Genomic DNA, 17,232 nt, shown 5'->3' on the forward strand with positions numbered 1-17,232 from the left:
CACATCTATGTGCTATACAAGTTGTAATGCTTTCACGTAAAAAATGACACCAACATTTTCCCATCCTTCTTGTTTGTTGAACCAGACACTGATTTATTATTTTGTCAGCTTTTAAACAAATTATTGGATATTTTTTTTTTAATTTTATTTTATTCTTAATACGAATTGTTAGCTCTGCTCTCACCAGGGTCCCCTACGAAGAATCAGTGTTTAATACATCATTTCATCCTGGTCCCTGGAGATTTTCGCCGAGTTTTTCATAACGAGAACATAAAATTGTAAATTATCTTCGATTTTAATACAAAAGAAGAGTTTCATCTAAAATCCCTTTTTATTGCCTTTTGGCTAAAAGGGTATTTTTGATGCACTTAAAAAAAAAACAGAACCACAAAGACAAAAATATCCAAAAGACATTCATGTCGCTAGCACTGCTATACCAGATCTTATGGAAGAGATATCTCTACTTTCTTCCGAAAACGAAATAAAAAAAAACATAGTTCATCAAAACTGTCATTCAATGACCATTAATATAGAACTATAATAGCCGTAATATACCTACTGTATGAATCAGTCTTTCAATTAAGATATTCCACAACAACTACTTCAGGTCCAGACAACAAAAATATAACCAGGAAGTAAGGTCACGTGATATAGCTTTCACAAGTGACAAATATGGTTATGTCCTTTGAAAATTAAACTAATACTGCTTTTGTGTCAGTTTGATAACAGACAGTCATCAGAAAGGTAACCAGGAATTAATGTCACGTGATATAGCTTTTACAAGTGATGAAATACGATTACGTCCTCTTCACTGTAAGAATGTTTATAATCAACAGAAAAAAAAATATTTTAGTTTTATATCAACGTTATATGTTTGCATTGGTAATTGTTTATTTATATAATATAATAACGTATCATTTTGATCGTATGGTTCATTTAAATTTTTTGTTTACCATGACGTTGAATAATTATGTGTACAATCAATTTAAGTTGCATAAACTTGATGGTACACTGCATTGATGGTGGAATCAGTTTCTCTAATGATTTTTATACAATATGCGGGAAAACTTATTCCTTATTTTAAAATTTTCTGAAAAAAAAAATGTGCTCTTTCTATGTGACGCCAGAAGGAATGGTCGCCTTTTTATATGACGTCACAATAGGAAATTCAGAGGAAAGCAAGAAAACGAGACGTCATACTCGAATTTTGACCAATGAACAGTTGAGATCAAACGAACCACACGTTGATTAAATAAAAATAACCAACAGGTTAGGAAAACAATAAATCGGGTAAGAATTAGAAAAAATATTTCAAAGATACAAAATTTGGTTTTTAATTTTTACTATACCGGTAGAATTCTTTTTAAAACCACACATCCAATCCTAATTTATTATACTTCAAATTAACATGCCAGATTTTAATTGGCTTATACTAGGGAGATAAATAACTCTATCCCATGGCTTAGCGAGAGAAAAAATTTTGAATGTCACCTTCTCGTGTAGACCAATCAAAATTCTATTATTTAAAGGACAATGAATTGAATTGACATCAATAATTTTTAAGACAATGCTCAAGTTCAAATTTTTCATAGACTGTCAACATAAAAAAATGTTTCGCTTTTGTGATGTTTTTCTAATAACTGTAACTTTGTTATGCACATGACGGCATAGTTATTTTCTTTCAATTTCCAATTTAAAAGACAATAATGACAGAACGTTTAGTATAATAAATTAAATAACGCATAGCTGAGAAGGTGATAGAGCACACTGTAACCTATCGAAAAAACATTTCTAACCTTGACTTTCTCGGGATAACAATCTGCTCTATCACCCTCTTAGCTATGAGTTATTTATGTATTGTACAGTAATGGTAAAATACGGTCCATGTCAACTAGTGATCTTTTGAATACACAAATTCTTAATTAAATTTAAATAACATTTTTGAACATTGATTTGTTTTTATCAATTAAAACATAACTAACTCTTAATTGTTACCATTGCGAACACGTATTATCCTGTCGATGTTCTATTTATATAATTTAGCATTTCAAAAGGTCATACTATTATTTAAAATTGAGAATGGAAATGGGGAATGTGTCAAAGAGACAACAACCCGACCATAGAACAGACAACAGCAGAAGGTCACCAACAGGTCTTCAATGCAGCGAGAAATTCCCGCACCCGGAGGCGTCCTTCAGCTGGCCCCTAAACAATTATATATACTAGTTCAGTGATAATGAACGCCATACTAAACTCCAAATTGTACACAAAAAACTAAAATTAAAAATAATACAAGACTAACAAAGGCTAGAGGCTCCTGACTTGGGACAGGCGCAAAAATGCGGCGGGGTTAAACATGTTTATGAGATCTCAACCCTTTAGACTGTATATGATGTCTTTACACTAAAGATTTTTAAGTTTGTTCTTGTATCCAATCTGATTTTTCTTTGATATTCAAGGTCACTGAGAAAAAAAATGAATTCCACCGTCAACGTTTATGTTGAATAATTCGGAGAATCAATTTAACTAAAAGAAAACCTTGATAACTGGCTCTTTCTCTGATTTATATGCAACGACTTTGAATATCATAGTGAGTGGCTGTTTTTTTTATCTTCATTTTGAAAAGATAAAGAATATAATAGAAATATCCTTATATTATCTGTAAGTTATTAACTCATAACTATCATGTGTACCTAAATATCATCATAACATTCACATTGTTGGAAACAAGAATATATATTGAAGCCCGCCTCCTAGTTCGGGATTTTTCTCGCTGCGTTGAAGACACATTGAAAGTCTTCGGCTGTCTTTGGTCGAATTGTTGTCTCTTTGACATATTCCAGTTTCCATTTTCTATTCTATGTTTACATGTTGTAGGGTTTGAAAAAATCATGTTTATTTATAGCTATGTTGATTGAACGTTCGTATTTAATTTAACATATTTAAGCTGCTATATTAGTCTCATATACCTAAGGAAGAGTCTCGGTACTAATAAATTAATCATTCCATATATTGTTAAGTAATCACTCATCCTATTACCGGCTATCATAAGGCATATTCAATTTGATTTGTAATGCCGATTGTCATTTAAAACAATTGTTTACGCCATTATTTGTAGCAACTTTTGTCTATCTTTTTACAATGTATTTTGCAATCTTGATTTTGATCTGTTTTATCTGCTGTATATGCAGTACCGATAGCCGGTTATATGTTGTGGATCAGATTATCTCAAATCAATAAGTCATGTGATACTTTGTTCAAATGCAGGTATTCGTATATGTCTAAACAACACTTATATATATATAAAAAGATGATAGTAACTTGTAATGGACTATACAAAGGTCGCGTTGTAAAACGTTTTTCAAATTAAAAAAAAAACGCAATGGGAGTCAGCATTTTTGCTTTCTTGATACAAAAAAATAAGTAAAAACAGTTTTTCACTATAATAAAAATTAGATTATGGTTGACCTATTGCGTACTCCCAACTTAAATTACAAATCCGTATAATTATTTTTGAACCAAGCAAGAATTAACTGGATTTGTTTTTAGAAAGCTAAGTAGAAGGATTACATAACTAAATGATTTAAAGAAAATATGCAGAGATTGTTGTGTTACTTCACAACAAAGAACCAAATATTAAAATCAATTTGAAAGGACTTGACGCATCAGAACAATGATTAACACTCATGAAACACAAATCGGCCAACACAATGATATAAGTGTACTTGCAGTTACTGAAAACTAATATAATGTCCAAAAACAAATAGTATATTTATGACCATAATTTGTTCTCAGATTAAAACCATGGTAGTGTTTATAAACATAGTGATCTTCTGCTGACTTATTTGTACTGAAAAGGTGTGCACATTTCTAGGTACATGTACATTCGATAAGCAAGCGAAAGTGGTAAAATAACTGAATGTATTGAACGTTGCTAAATGAACATAATATTTCATTAGTACAACCGCATGAACCCTACATATTCTATATGTGCCTGTCCTAAGTCAGGAGCCTGTAATTGAGTGGTGGTTGTTGTACTTGCTGGTTATCAGAATTGTTTTTGGTTTATTGTTTTGTATATTATGTTCTTGTGTTATGCTGTTCTACCACTTTCCCACGTAAGGGGGAGGGTTTTGCGCAATATAACTAGTTTAACCCCGTCACATTCTGTATGTGCCTGTCCAAAGTCAGGAGCCTGTAATTCAGTAGTTGTCGTTTGTTGTTGTGTAACATATTTGTTTTTCGTTCATTTTTTGTACATAAATTGGGCCGTTAGTTTTCTCGTTTGAATAGTATTACATTTGTCATTTCGGGGCCTTTTATAGCTGACTATGCGGTATATCTGATGATGACATACTTGAATGCTTTTGCTTAAAATAAAAAAACTTGGAAATTTGAAACTATGTTATTACTTGACCAACATATTGTAAAACAATATAACTATATTTGATGCATACCAAGCATAATTGATTAAGGAAACTGACACAATTGCATGACTAGCAATCACCATCTAAAGTTTAATCATTTAATCTTTGAAAAATTAAACCTGACAATTTGTCAATTTTTTATTTATTTAAACATAACAAATATGAATGTAAACGGAAGCTTGCAAAATTTAGTGACAGGAAACTACTACTTTGAGTCAAGAACTAAGATTACTATCATGAAATCTCTGAAAACAGGAACCCGGAAAATTTATCAAATTTAAAAAAAATTAGATTTGGCTGTCAATATTTGACAAAATATATATCGAATTAGCTGAAATATCTGAAATATCTAATTACAAAAAAATATTCATGATATATATCTTAGTCAAAAGATTCATTCTTTTAAACACCAAACCTGGAGAGTTAAATAAAATATATAGTATGATTCTGTAAAAACTTATTCACAAAGGTACAGATATACATTTCATATACATGTAGGTATTTATAAATTGTTCCATAGCCTGAGAAACTAGAACAAGAGATCGTTGATACAAATTAAGTCAAGTTAAATGTTATAAGACAGAAACGGGGACTTCATATTATTGATCAAATCCAAACGATATTTTCTATTTCATAAAATATTTAATCATTACATTTATGTGTGACAAATAATAAAGTACTCAGACAACTGTTTTAAAAATACTTACTTTGAGACTCACTTTGTCTGTCAAAACATGTCACAACATATACTGCAACTCGTTTGTGGAAGTTATAGAGCAGCCTGCTAACAAGTTTTACCAGGAAGTATTGTCACGTGGTATAGCTTTCACAAATGACAAAATACGGTTATGTCCCTTTCACTGTTTGGTTCTTGATACGGTCTGATACAATTTTATACACAGCAAAATTGTTATGTCTACAACATGACGCCACAGCATAAGCAGCACAATCAAGTTGAATTGCACAGAGTTTATTAGATATATGATATGGATTAATGTGTCAATTAAACAATTAAAATGTATCAAAAATACATATGACCTAAAAAAGGCATATGTATGTAGCGGACATACTACCAGAGACTTACTTATTTTTTGGGGACGGTTATAATCAATATAATTTGATCTTTTATTTTCAAACTAGGCCGTTTAGGAAGAAAACGAATTTGAATGTCATCTCCAACTTGAATATTCCATTATTTGCAGATAACAGTCTTCATTGAAGCCCTGTATATTTGCATTCTCTCTATCTCTAACGTCTTCGCTTATTATCTGAACTAAGTGAGAAATGATCGTCCAACTTTATTTACGAACGTACAACATATTTCAATTCTTTAGGTACTTTTAGGTTTGATTCGCTGTTTAACAACATTTGTATTAGATTTTAGATATTCAAATATTTTGGCCTCGAGCATCACTTAAGAGACATTAATTGTCGAAATGCGCATCTGGTGAATTAAAATTGGTACCGTTCATATTATATAGATACACTTATCAAATAATCACAATGTTGTGTTTTAGTGCATATTAGTATCACATAACTAATCGTAAGTCTCGGTAATCATGATAATCAAAAACTGTCTAATAGATACTTTATATTGAATAAAGGCAACAGTAGTATACCGCTGTTCAATAGTCAAAAATCTATTAAGCGAAAACAAATCCGGTTTACAAACTAAAACCGAGGGAAACACATAAACTATAAGAGGAAAACAACGGAACAACAGAAACACTGAACTGCAACAAAAACAAACGTCAACTTACATAGAAACGGACTATTTGACAACTACCACAATTAACCAGTTTCTCTGACGTAAGTCTATTGTTCTAGCAGTTGATTCTTTTAAGAATCTATTGTGAACAGACACTAACTTATATTCTAACTTTTGACTTAAACTTTTTACCTCACACAATTGTACAACTCATTAGGGATTCGAACTTGCGAAAGTTTTCGTCAATAATCACTATAGTCTTCGGACCGTGCATGATACCACTCGACTACGATTGCTGATATACAATTGCTAATAATTTATACTCTAAAGCGCTTTATTGAGGACTCTTTCCAATACATATGTTCACAAATTATGAGGTTCCTTCATTTATATCCAATGTGGATACTAACTAGTTTATTATATTTATTTTATGGTTTTTATTTTAAGTATTTTTTTTATTGGGAGTGGTTTTGATAACCCATGGAATATAACATTCATATCGACATTTCTAGATTAAACATCAAGACAATACAATTTAACTATGAAAATAAAGCGGTATAATTTTAAAGCAATACAAAACTGTAACAACAAAAAGAAAAAAATGGATCAAGACCTTTCTCTGAAAACATAAGGAATTTTTATTCCGGATTTCATGTTTGAACATGATTAAATCTATGATTTAATTTTGTGATCAGATGAACCTTACCGTTATAGGATTGCGGCTATTACACTAATGTTAGAATAAACCCTTAAAAAAATCAACATCTATCATAGCAAACGTTTACTTATGTTTTTAATTTTATAATATATACTATCAATAATTTCGTCTTTGTTTGATCATAATTGGTCCAAATAAACATAACACCAATGTTGAACGGACTTCATATTATATAAAGTTTAATATAATAGCCACAACCGTGACTATACTTGTTTTTTACAGTAAACAATCTCTGAACAGTTGCAGACTCCACCTGTAACAGATGTATACATTTTGAAGTTAAACCTAACTTTTGTTTTCTTGACGGATGACTAAATATAGACATGATTGATGTGAACTGTGTAGATACAATCATTTCCAACTATTTGAGAATAAAATTGACAATAAATATGAAGTTATCTTCATGTGATGCTCTTGATTTATTGCCAAAAAGTAAAACAGATAGTCGTTTTACCAAAAATGAGTTAAGCTTGAAAATTAAGAAGAAGTTTACGAATCCACTACTTATAAATTCTATGATACATAATCAACTTATCGTTTAAAATATTGCGATAATCTCAAACTAAAAAGTCAGGTAATTATCAATTTCAATGAAGGAATTTGCACATATATGAACATTTATGTATCTATCCTTTATTTATATAAAACGGTTAAAGAAATATGAAATGAAACATGAAACTGTCGCATTTATTTAACAAAAAGATTTATCGTTCTTGCTACACAAAAAGGATATAAAAACTAATCAAAGATACCAGGCGTAGGACTCATTAGTGACACTCACAGCAAAACATTTGGAAGGCGAAATAAAGTTGAAGAGAATTTTAAACCAAACATTTCTACAAATTGTTCCAAATACGACTTGGGCAATATATGCCTAGGGTAGTAACCTTAGTCTTAGAAAAAGAAAACTAAGAAAACAAGCACTAAATAATAATAAAAAAAACAATCAAAATATAAGAAAGGCACGTGCAAGGGTTTACAAATGAAAAGCAACTGAACAAGTCATTCCCCGTATGTTTTGATTCTGGCCAGTAGATCTTAAGGACAAATTAGAACATTATGAAAAATATAGAGATGGGTTGCGATTGCTAACTATCCACCAAGAACAAATGGCATTTAAGGATGTGAACGACTAGATGCTTACTTATCTGTATGAGTTTCATAGCCGGCTTACTATAAGGTATGAGTTTTATAGCCTACTTGCTATAAACTATTCGTGTGTATTATAGCTTGTTTATTGAACGGTATGACTTTTAGTCATTGTTGAAGTGTGAAAAAATTCAAAAACATAAACCAACGGAATGATTTTATCATGGTAACAGCGATAAACGAAAAACAATTTGACCGACAGAAACCAAGAAAGACCAATGAATTACAGGCTTCTAGGTTGGAACAGGATGTACCCTCTTCCTTACTTGTAAATGTAACATATTTTAACAGATAAGAACATAAGAACAAACTGTAAAAATCAGTTTGAAAGGGCTATACTAATTATATTGCATTTATCATTACAACTAACAAAAAGACAAATGCTAGAAATAAAATGCATATCCAAATGTACCCGCAAGTACTCAAAGCTATTTTCAATCAGGTATCAACTTTTTTCCCCAGAAAGAAACTTTGGTGATCTTCTTCCAGCCAATTCGTATCAAGAACAAGTACACATTTTTAGGTTGATACAATAAGCAATCGTTCACAGTTACGTAGACACATACAATGAAAAAATGGTCAAAATCGTCTTTTAAGGACTGAATCCTATAAGCAATCAAAACAGTAGCAAACGATACCACAGGGACATTCAAACTCATTATTAAAAATCAAACTGAAGATGCAAGTGCAAATAAATACACCAAAAGACAAACAAAAGTATATAAAACACAAATAGAAAGTAATGACTGGGCAACACAAACCGCATAAAAGAACTGGGATGATCATAGGTGTTCCGGGTAAGCATATCCTGCTCCACATGTGGCACCCGTCGTAAGTAAAAATCCGGTGAGAAGTCTAATTTGGTAGGTCATCTCATTAAACAGAGATTTAAAAAAAAAATTAAAAAAAAAGGAAACTTAGATACACATTTCTTGCTTATTGTCATGCAAAATCTTATTTGTGAAGAACCCAATATATTCCCAACACATAAAAACACCTAAGATGATATTATCACAGCACAATGCTGATTTTTATTTATCGAAATTATATTTGTACAGTTTGGAGGAGGGATATTTGAGCAGACAATCGATATTCCTATGGGTACTAATTACCCACCACTACTGGTCGACTTATTTTGGTACTCATATTAAGCAGAAATAATACAGTTCCTTCTGGAAAACAAAAAGTAAAAAGCATCTTTCAAAATTCTTTAATTTCTCTTTCAGATATATTGAAAATTTTCTGTCACTGAATTGCCCGCATTTGAATGACTGCTTACATCTCGTTTACACCAGTGAATTTGAGATTAACGTTACAGCCTTAAGTGGAGGGTCTGCTTTATGTCTTGATCTTTTCCTCGATATTGACACCTATGGACAATTCAAACTATGATCTTTGACAAACGTGATGCTTTCAAAAACTATGCTTCATCGAATGGCGTTTACATATTTCAGTTAACGCGTTACATTAATATTATTATTCTAGGATATGTTTTTCGTATATTGTTTTGTATATAAACTTAAGCTGTTGGTTTTATTCATTTGAATTGTCTTATATTTTGCCATGTCGGAACCTTTGATAGCTGACTATACGCTATGGATGTTGCTAATTGTTGGAGGCTGTTCGGTGACATATAATTGCTTGCATTCATGTTATGTTGGGTAGGTATCTCATTGGCTATCATACCACAACTCCGTATTTTATATTGTTTGCTCAATCATATTTTCGCTTTTTATAGCAGTTTGAACAACACTTGCTTTTTATCCAAATGTTCTATTTCCAGCCTTTGCAGTCATATCAAAATAAGAAATTAACTACTAATAAACATTTGACCTTCATTAATGAGCAAAAACAAATACAACACCGCACAGTAAGCTATAAAAAGCCCCGAAATGACAAATTTAAAACAATTAAAACGATAAACCTAAGGCACTGATTAATGTACAGAACAATTTGGACCAGGATTTTCAGATTTTCAAACAGCAAACAGTTTGCCCGTTTTCTCCTCCTGTAAAATTTCTTCATGAAAAAGATCATAAATGTTCAAATTTTACCATGAAAATATTCAAAACAAATAAAGATTACAAACTAGATGTTTTAGAATTGAACAAGAGTATACATGAAGAAAGTGGCAATTTCTATTATAATTCAAAAATGTCTTTCCTGTTTCAATTACTTTTACTCGGTGACTAGAAAAATACTTCTATTAATACAATATATCATAATGAAAGTGTTTAGTAATGGAATGCGAGATATTATAGTATACAAACTATTTTCTGCCAGGGGATTATAAAATAATTCATTGTGTAATTGTACATAGGAAGCATTTCCCGGATTCGTTACACACAAGGAGAGTATTTAATATTTGGTTGTGATGTACTGCGTAAGGTTGCTACAGTCCGTCTTCTTTTGTCAAAAGAATTCTAGATGCATCGTTGGTAATACCAATTGGACAATCAGAATTTTGACATTCAAATTTCCAAAGAACTTGTCCATCGACATCAGTCGAATAGACTGTATTACTATATTTTACAGTAAAACAAAGTTGGTCATTAAACAAGAGCAATGATAAGAGTCATCGGCTGATGACAACGTTGACAACGCATTACCGTAGCATTCGTCTGTCGTACGTATAGTCCTTTGTACTTCAGATGAGTTTAAATCAATAATAACAACTTTTCCTCTCTATAACTAATGTTGTAGCAACTGTGTCGTTGTCCATCACTGCAACATCATAACATGTGTCCTCCAGTGGTATAGATGTGATAAACTTACCTTCTTGATTCATAATAACAAGTCTGTTGTTTGAAGATTGATCAGCAAGCACGATTCTCCCGTCTTCGAACATATCGATACCTGTTATAAGCATGTTCTTTGATGCTCCATCTGGTGTCTGGTATTTGTTAATTTAATGTTTTCTACAGTGTTAGAAACAGGAACGACAATCTGTCCCTGTTTCTCCTTCTTTAGAAAAATTTTCTTTGAGGAAGAATAGTTCACTTCTCACTTACCTAATTCGTTCATTAGCATCTTAAACAACATCGGTATTGGTGAAAATGTTATATGAATCTCAATACTATCCAGTGTTTGGTCGGTTCTGAAAGACATCCAATCGTTTTCGTCCTTTTCTATTTTTTTATTCCATTCATGTATACAAAGGAAAGCTTGGAAAGCGTGTTGTTTGGTTTGTTTAAAATCTTTTATTATCTGATCGACATTTGTAAGCATTTCTGAGAGTTTTTCAATAAAACTATCTATAATGTTGATATGTTTTTTTCTCTTCGTTCTCAAATTTATCAAAAAGATCTGTCTGGAGTTTATCTAAATGATTATTTATTGCCGTTCGGACTTTTTGCACTTTGGATATAATTCTGTTTTTCTGAACTTCAAAACTTGCTTTATCATCATGTTTATCTTTTATCAGATTGCCGATAAGATCACTTATGTCCTTTACCCTATCTTCTAAATCTTCAAATGCAGCAGATGATTTCACACCGTCCACTACTTCAGTAAATGGCTTCATTGTTTTACATATGCCATGAATCTCAGAAACGCAAGACACACAACATGGCTCGTTGTGAATTAAGCAGTAAAATTCTAATTTCCTATTGTGAACTTTACATTCCTGTTTGATGTTAGCTACAGAACAAAGAAGCTCCTGGTAATCTTCTATAGGTATTGTTGTATGGTTTTTCGTTAATCTCACCAAGCTATGTTGTTTTTTACAATAAATGCAGATGGAGTCTTCACATTCTGAACACCAAACAGAGGCAGATGTTGTCCTACCATCTGTCATATAAATATCACATATCGGTGTGGATGACGCCATTTTAAACTTAAACATAAAAAATATTAGTTTTATTTGAATACTCTTTTTTTTAAATTTTGATAACATGTGCTGAACTATTATCAAATATTTAGTCCATGCAAAGTTCTTAAGTAAGTAAAAACATGTGATACATTTAATCTTTCAGAATGGTCAGATATTTTTTTTGTCCCTAACGTTTAAAGATAAACAGACGCATCATATTTATCACGAAATCACAAAAAAAAATCAATTATCCTCTTAAAATGAATTTTACTGTAAATGATTATCTTGGTATTCTAAAACTGATACATCCTGTAAATCGAGTAGCAAAACAAATATAGTGTTTTTCAAGATCAAAATGTTTCAAGGGTATACATAATTTATTTTCATAATTCATTTTTAAATATACATCTTATGGGTTTCTTTTCCAAATGAAATCAATATAGAGGTAGGTAAAATTTCCCATCAATGTATTCACCCGCAGACAAAAGTCATTCAGTCTTTAAAAATATTCACAGTATCAAAGCTACATGTATGAATGTTCCGGACTATATAAGTATTTGGACCATACGAATATGGTCATGACCATATCAGTATATACTCGTCTGGTTTTAAACGGGTACGACCATATGAGTATTTAGACCATATAGGTATTTTTGCAGCACAACTTGCTGAAATCCTTTATCTTTGACATGTTGTATGAATCTTGAAGAATCTTTGATCTATTCGCATGAGTCAATTTAGAGCGCCTTTATCGTCCGTAGGTGAAATCATAAGCATTTGAGGAGTGTATATTTTTCCTTCTTTCCCGGATTATTCTTTTCAAATTTCTGCTTATTTTTACTTTATTGATGTGTTCTGGCTCTTATTCATATGGTCTTACAATAACAGTAGTTAAGATGTGCAGCCTTTTTATCGTATTTTCCACAAAAGGAAATAAAGACAGAACATGTAAAATATTATGATTGTAAAATGGTATAATTTGAGGATGAACATATTAGATAACAAGAAATAATTTGAAATATTTAAGAAATTTCAATTTACTAAAAACAAATAAGAACACAAAAATAAATATAAAATAAAACGGGTGTAATGCCCAAAAAAGAATGAATTAAACAGCTGACTTGTCAGTTAACGGTTCATTTTGATACTTCTTGAAATTATGTTCCACTAAAGTCGACGTCGAAATATTGTGTTTTGTAAAATCAAATGTTGTTAATGATCATATAAGAATGCTTTAACTATCATTTCAATTTGTGAGAAAAAATCATTTTATTTCATTAATCATGTAAAAATGATTATCATTTGATTAAGATAATTCACTATTTCATTTTATAAACATTTGATTTATGACACCTTGAAGGTTTTTAGCTCATGCAATGTTCGTCTTAATAAAAACCCGGACCTCACGAGTATGGTCAGACCAGAGGAGTTTATACGCGTACAGATTGGTGCAGCCCAATAGTGGTATTAGGACATAATACAGGATTAATATAAAAACACACATTTTATGACCTTTATCAACCAATCACTAAAAAATTATCTTTAAAAGCTGACTAAGGATAAACACGGCTGTAGGAAGACTCATACAGGACCTATATGAACTTTATGGGTTAACTATCATTTTAGTGCAAGGAAAAAAACCTGTGAGCCTCTCAATTTTTACACGAGTTATCTCCCATCAAAATGGCATTACTGACGTATGTAAACAAAATGGTAACGTCCAGGTAAGAACTGGTCCTTGGAGTGGAATGACGACGACGAAACAAGTATTTGAAATCCATATGGTGCCGAGGATAGCTTTCATAACCGACCTTTTACAAAGCCACCAATACTTTACAGAAAGAGTCTTCATTTGTTGTACATATTAGGCATTTTAAGTCATAAAATAATTCTCTGACGTAAGTTTTTGTTACTACCATAAGACATGTTCAATAGCTTCCTTAACATGTTTTTGAATGGTTCGAAGAGCCCTTTGGTATAATTAAACAAATGTGTCCCCTTTGAAGCGGTTCAAATCCAAGATTGTCAATCCTACAAACAATCACTTAGGACTGCGCCTTCAAAAAAATAATCTTTTATTGTTGACAATTCTGGATATTTACACTTTATACCGTCCATAGTTGTGCATACTCAAAGAAAATAATAGAATAACATATGAAAAATAACAACAGCACTAATATCAAACGCGTTGAAATTTAATATTTTGCATTCATTTTCTAATAATAGTTTTTTTTTAATAACTCGATCAATATTGATATTTTCCGTAATTGCGAGTTCTTCCCCGGCCAATACAGGATTTCGGAACGTCTCTACAGATCTATAGTTTTTAGATCGAAAGTCATGATAACCACAAACTTGATGCAAACTGCAGTTTGGAAGACGCTTGTTTTATTTACTCACCATAAACATGCTGAAACATTCAGTGTGGCATATATTTCAGGCTGAAGACGTTCATATTCATTTAAAAAAGCACTTGTAAGCAGACAACTGAATTATTTTTGGTTTAGGCAAAGAGTCTGTAGATTATTACATAGCTCATTTCTAGTCGACCTCATACCTATGTAACATTGTATCAGTTTTTCGATTAACTGCTTCCTTCGCTTCTCATGTTTTTGTTAGGTATCATATATGTTTCAACCCGAACCAGGCATATGGATTGTTGAACTTAAAGGATGACCTGTAATCTATTGCTTAAGTCTTTGTTCTTTGGTCATGGTCTATGGGTAGTTGTCTCACTGGCAATCATATTCAACTCCAAGTTTTATGAATCTCGCATGCATTGGCAGTACCTTTATATGTATTGTTAGACTTTATACACAATGAAAAGGGTTACCAAATCATCAAAAAATGTAAACGACACTTCCAAACAGCATCAGATCATTTGACATTGCAGATTATAAAGGGAAACTTTATTAATTACTCTTTATATTCAGTATATGATAATATAGCAAGTCATGAAACGTATGAAGAATGCTAGTATTGACAGAATTAGGAATAGAGGTACAATATTAAGTACATTTCATGAAAATTTGAAAAAATTCTGTGAATATTTTTTTAACTTATAATTTAAAATTCAGTTTACCGATATATTTAGTTAAATTTACTAAGTTTTTTTGTTCTTGTATCAGTTGAAGGTTCCACCACTTAAGTAGGTATTGTTTGACGTAAGTGGTTTCTGTATGTTCGAATTTTAGCAATATCGTAGATTATTAAATGATATGAGCAAATCAGCCCTAATATGGATAAATCAGCATGTTCAATACTGGTGACGTTGTCCTGTCGATATAAATCCGGAGTTAATATTGGTTTTCGAACAGGGCCAATACGGAAAAAGCCGTATTGGCCCCCGTATAAGCCCATGGGCTTATATGGGACGTTCACTTCCGGTTTCAATTTTCTTACGCCTAAGCTTACTGAACAGTTAACTTTGGACGTATCGTTATGCATAAAATACATTTGTATTCATATATTTGAACTTAATATCATAAAAAAAGTTTAAATGATGTTCATTGTATTGTAACGTCCTGAAACGGAAATATTTCTCAGCCTTTTCGAGTACGACTTCAGATTATTTTTACTGTTTCTTTTCCGTTGATCAATCATCAGAACGCAGGCGATTCTAGAGCAAGAATAGTTAAACTGTCTGATTTATTCTTCCCAGCTACTTTATATTTGCTAAATAAAATGAATTGTAATAGCATAAGATTAAGTACTTGGACGAGAAATCAGAAATTACATCTGACAATGTTGACAAAAATCCATCGTGAAATTGCGAAAAGACAAGTTCATATAGGAATTTCTGTATCTTCTTGTACTTTAAGGTAAGTTGCTTAGTTTCATTGAAGAATTAAAATCATTTAATAAAAGTGTAATGAACTGGCTGTGTGTGTATTGGCCCTGTTATAGATTCTCGATCAGCTGTATTGACCCTCGACTCTTCGAGTCTCGGGTGCAATACAGCTCAACTCGAATCTATAACAGGGCCAATACAGAAACAGCCACTTAATAACACTATAATATTTGTTAATTTTTGCTAAAGTACAGTATGTAACAGTTTTTGACACATTCCCTATTTCCATTCTCAATTTTATTGATCTGATAATGAACATTAACCATCATTTTATACCTAGTGGTTCGTTTATAAAACATCAGCAACATTATTGTTTCTTCAATTTTGTTTAGTACCACTTTCAGCACTACAGGCTATATCTGTTTTATTTTCGCCGATGAATCCAGAGTAAATTGCCCGTAGAGAAGAAGCAACAAACCAATTCAGATGTGAATCGAACGCACCTGTCATGTGCGGGTTTTGAAATCCTAATCTCAGCGTTAAAAGGTAAGTGATACAGTTGTTGAACTACTTCGATCATTTATCAACGTCTTGTTTTACTGCTAACCATCACCTTTTATAAAACAAAATATGCAAGACCCAGAAAAACAACAATCAGATATCTATGAGATAATGAAGGCCAAGGGTAAAAGATATAACAAACTGTTATAACATAGTTTACATCAGAGCAAAAAAAAAATACCGTCAATGAGGAAAGTAACATTTGCATGATCTAGAATATTTATTTTTAACTGTTTAACGAAACGTGACACTTTATTTCTATTCCTAGTTATAAAATTCAATATATAAAACCTAAACTACAAACCACACAATTATTAACCAAATACAGCAATGTATCACCTTCACTGGTAATCCAATGGATCCATCTGTCGTAGAGTTGTCACTTGTTTAGGCGTACTTCTATATATACAGATTCGAATGCCATCAACAATATCATAATGATCTATTTCTAAACAGTGTAACGTTGCTTTAAACAATTTGAAATAGATAGACACAATATATATATATATATATATATATTCATACAAGCCTTCAAATAGTTCCTCAGTATCTTGAACAGTTAATTTAAATAAACTATATTCTACAAAAGGGGTGTTTCTGTGTCAGGGCAATCTTTACCAAGAATATCACGAGATATACATATAATAAGTGTGTCAACCAGGTATTTTCTGGGATTATATTGTTTTGTTTGTAATTCATAACTCAAAACACGCTCCTGATGCACCATTTTTACATGTATTCTTTATGCTACTTTATGAATACACATGACAGCGTCGGATGTTTGCAAATCGAATTAGGCGTGCAAGAATAATGTATATAAGTTTGGCAACTGCAAAAGATTTTGTAGTATAAAAGTCTTAAATCATGGTTTGGTAAAACTTTGATTCCAACTCCCACAAGGCAAAGTTCACTTTTGGGTTGATTTTGTTATTCTTTTACGTCTCTTTTGGTCAGATCGATTTGCACATGTTTAGGTAGTTTTACATCCTTGTCTTTCAATTTTTGAGGTATGGGCGTTCTAATAAAGATACAGTATTTCTGTATCTCCTTTTTTTGTTAGCTATTTAC

General features: G+C 31.6%; 1 protein-coding gene across 2 annotated transcripts in view; it reads right to left on the minus strand.

Moving 5' to 3' along the window:
* LOC127720342 (uncharacterized) overlaps positions 1 to 5,225 on the minus strand; it is a 101,438-nt gene extending 96,213 nt beyond the window's left edge. For both annotated transcript variants that reach the window (XM_052226921.1, XM_052226923.1), the window contains exon 1: positions 5,135 to 5,225. The gene's annotated coding sequence lies outside the window, so the exon portion shown is untranslated. The remainder of the gene's footprint in view (positions 1 to 5,134) is intronic.
* Positions 5,226 to 17,232: the final 12,007 nt, after the last annotated feature.

The sequence above is a fragment of the Mytilus californianus genome, unplaced genomic scaffold (assembly GCF_021869535.1).
Source record: "Mytilus californianus isolate M0D057914Y unplaced genomic scaffold, xbMytCali1.0.p SCAF_11, whole genome shotgun sequence".
Classification (NCBI taxonomy): domain Eukaryota; kingdom Metazoa; phylum Mollusca; class Bivalvia; order Mytilida; family Mytilidae; genus Mytilus; species Mytilus californianus.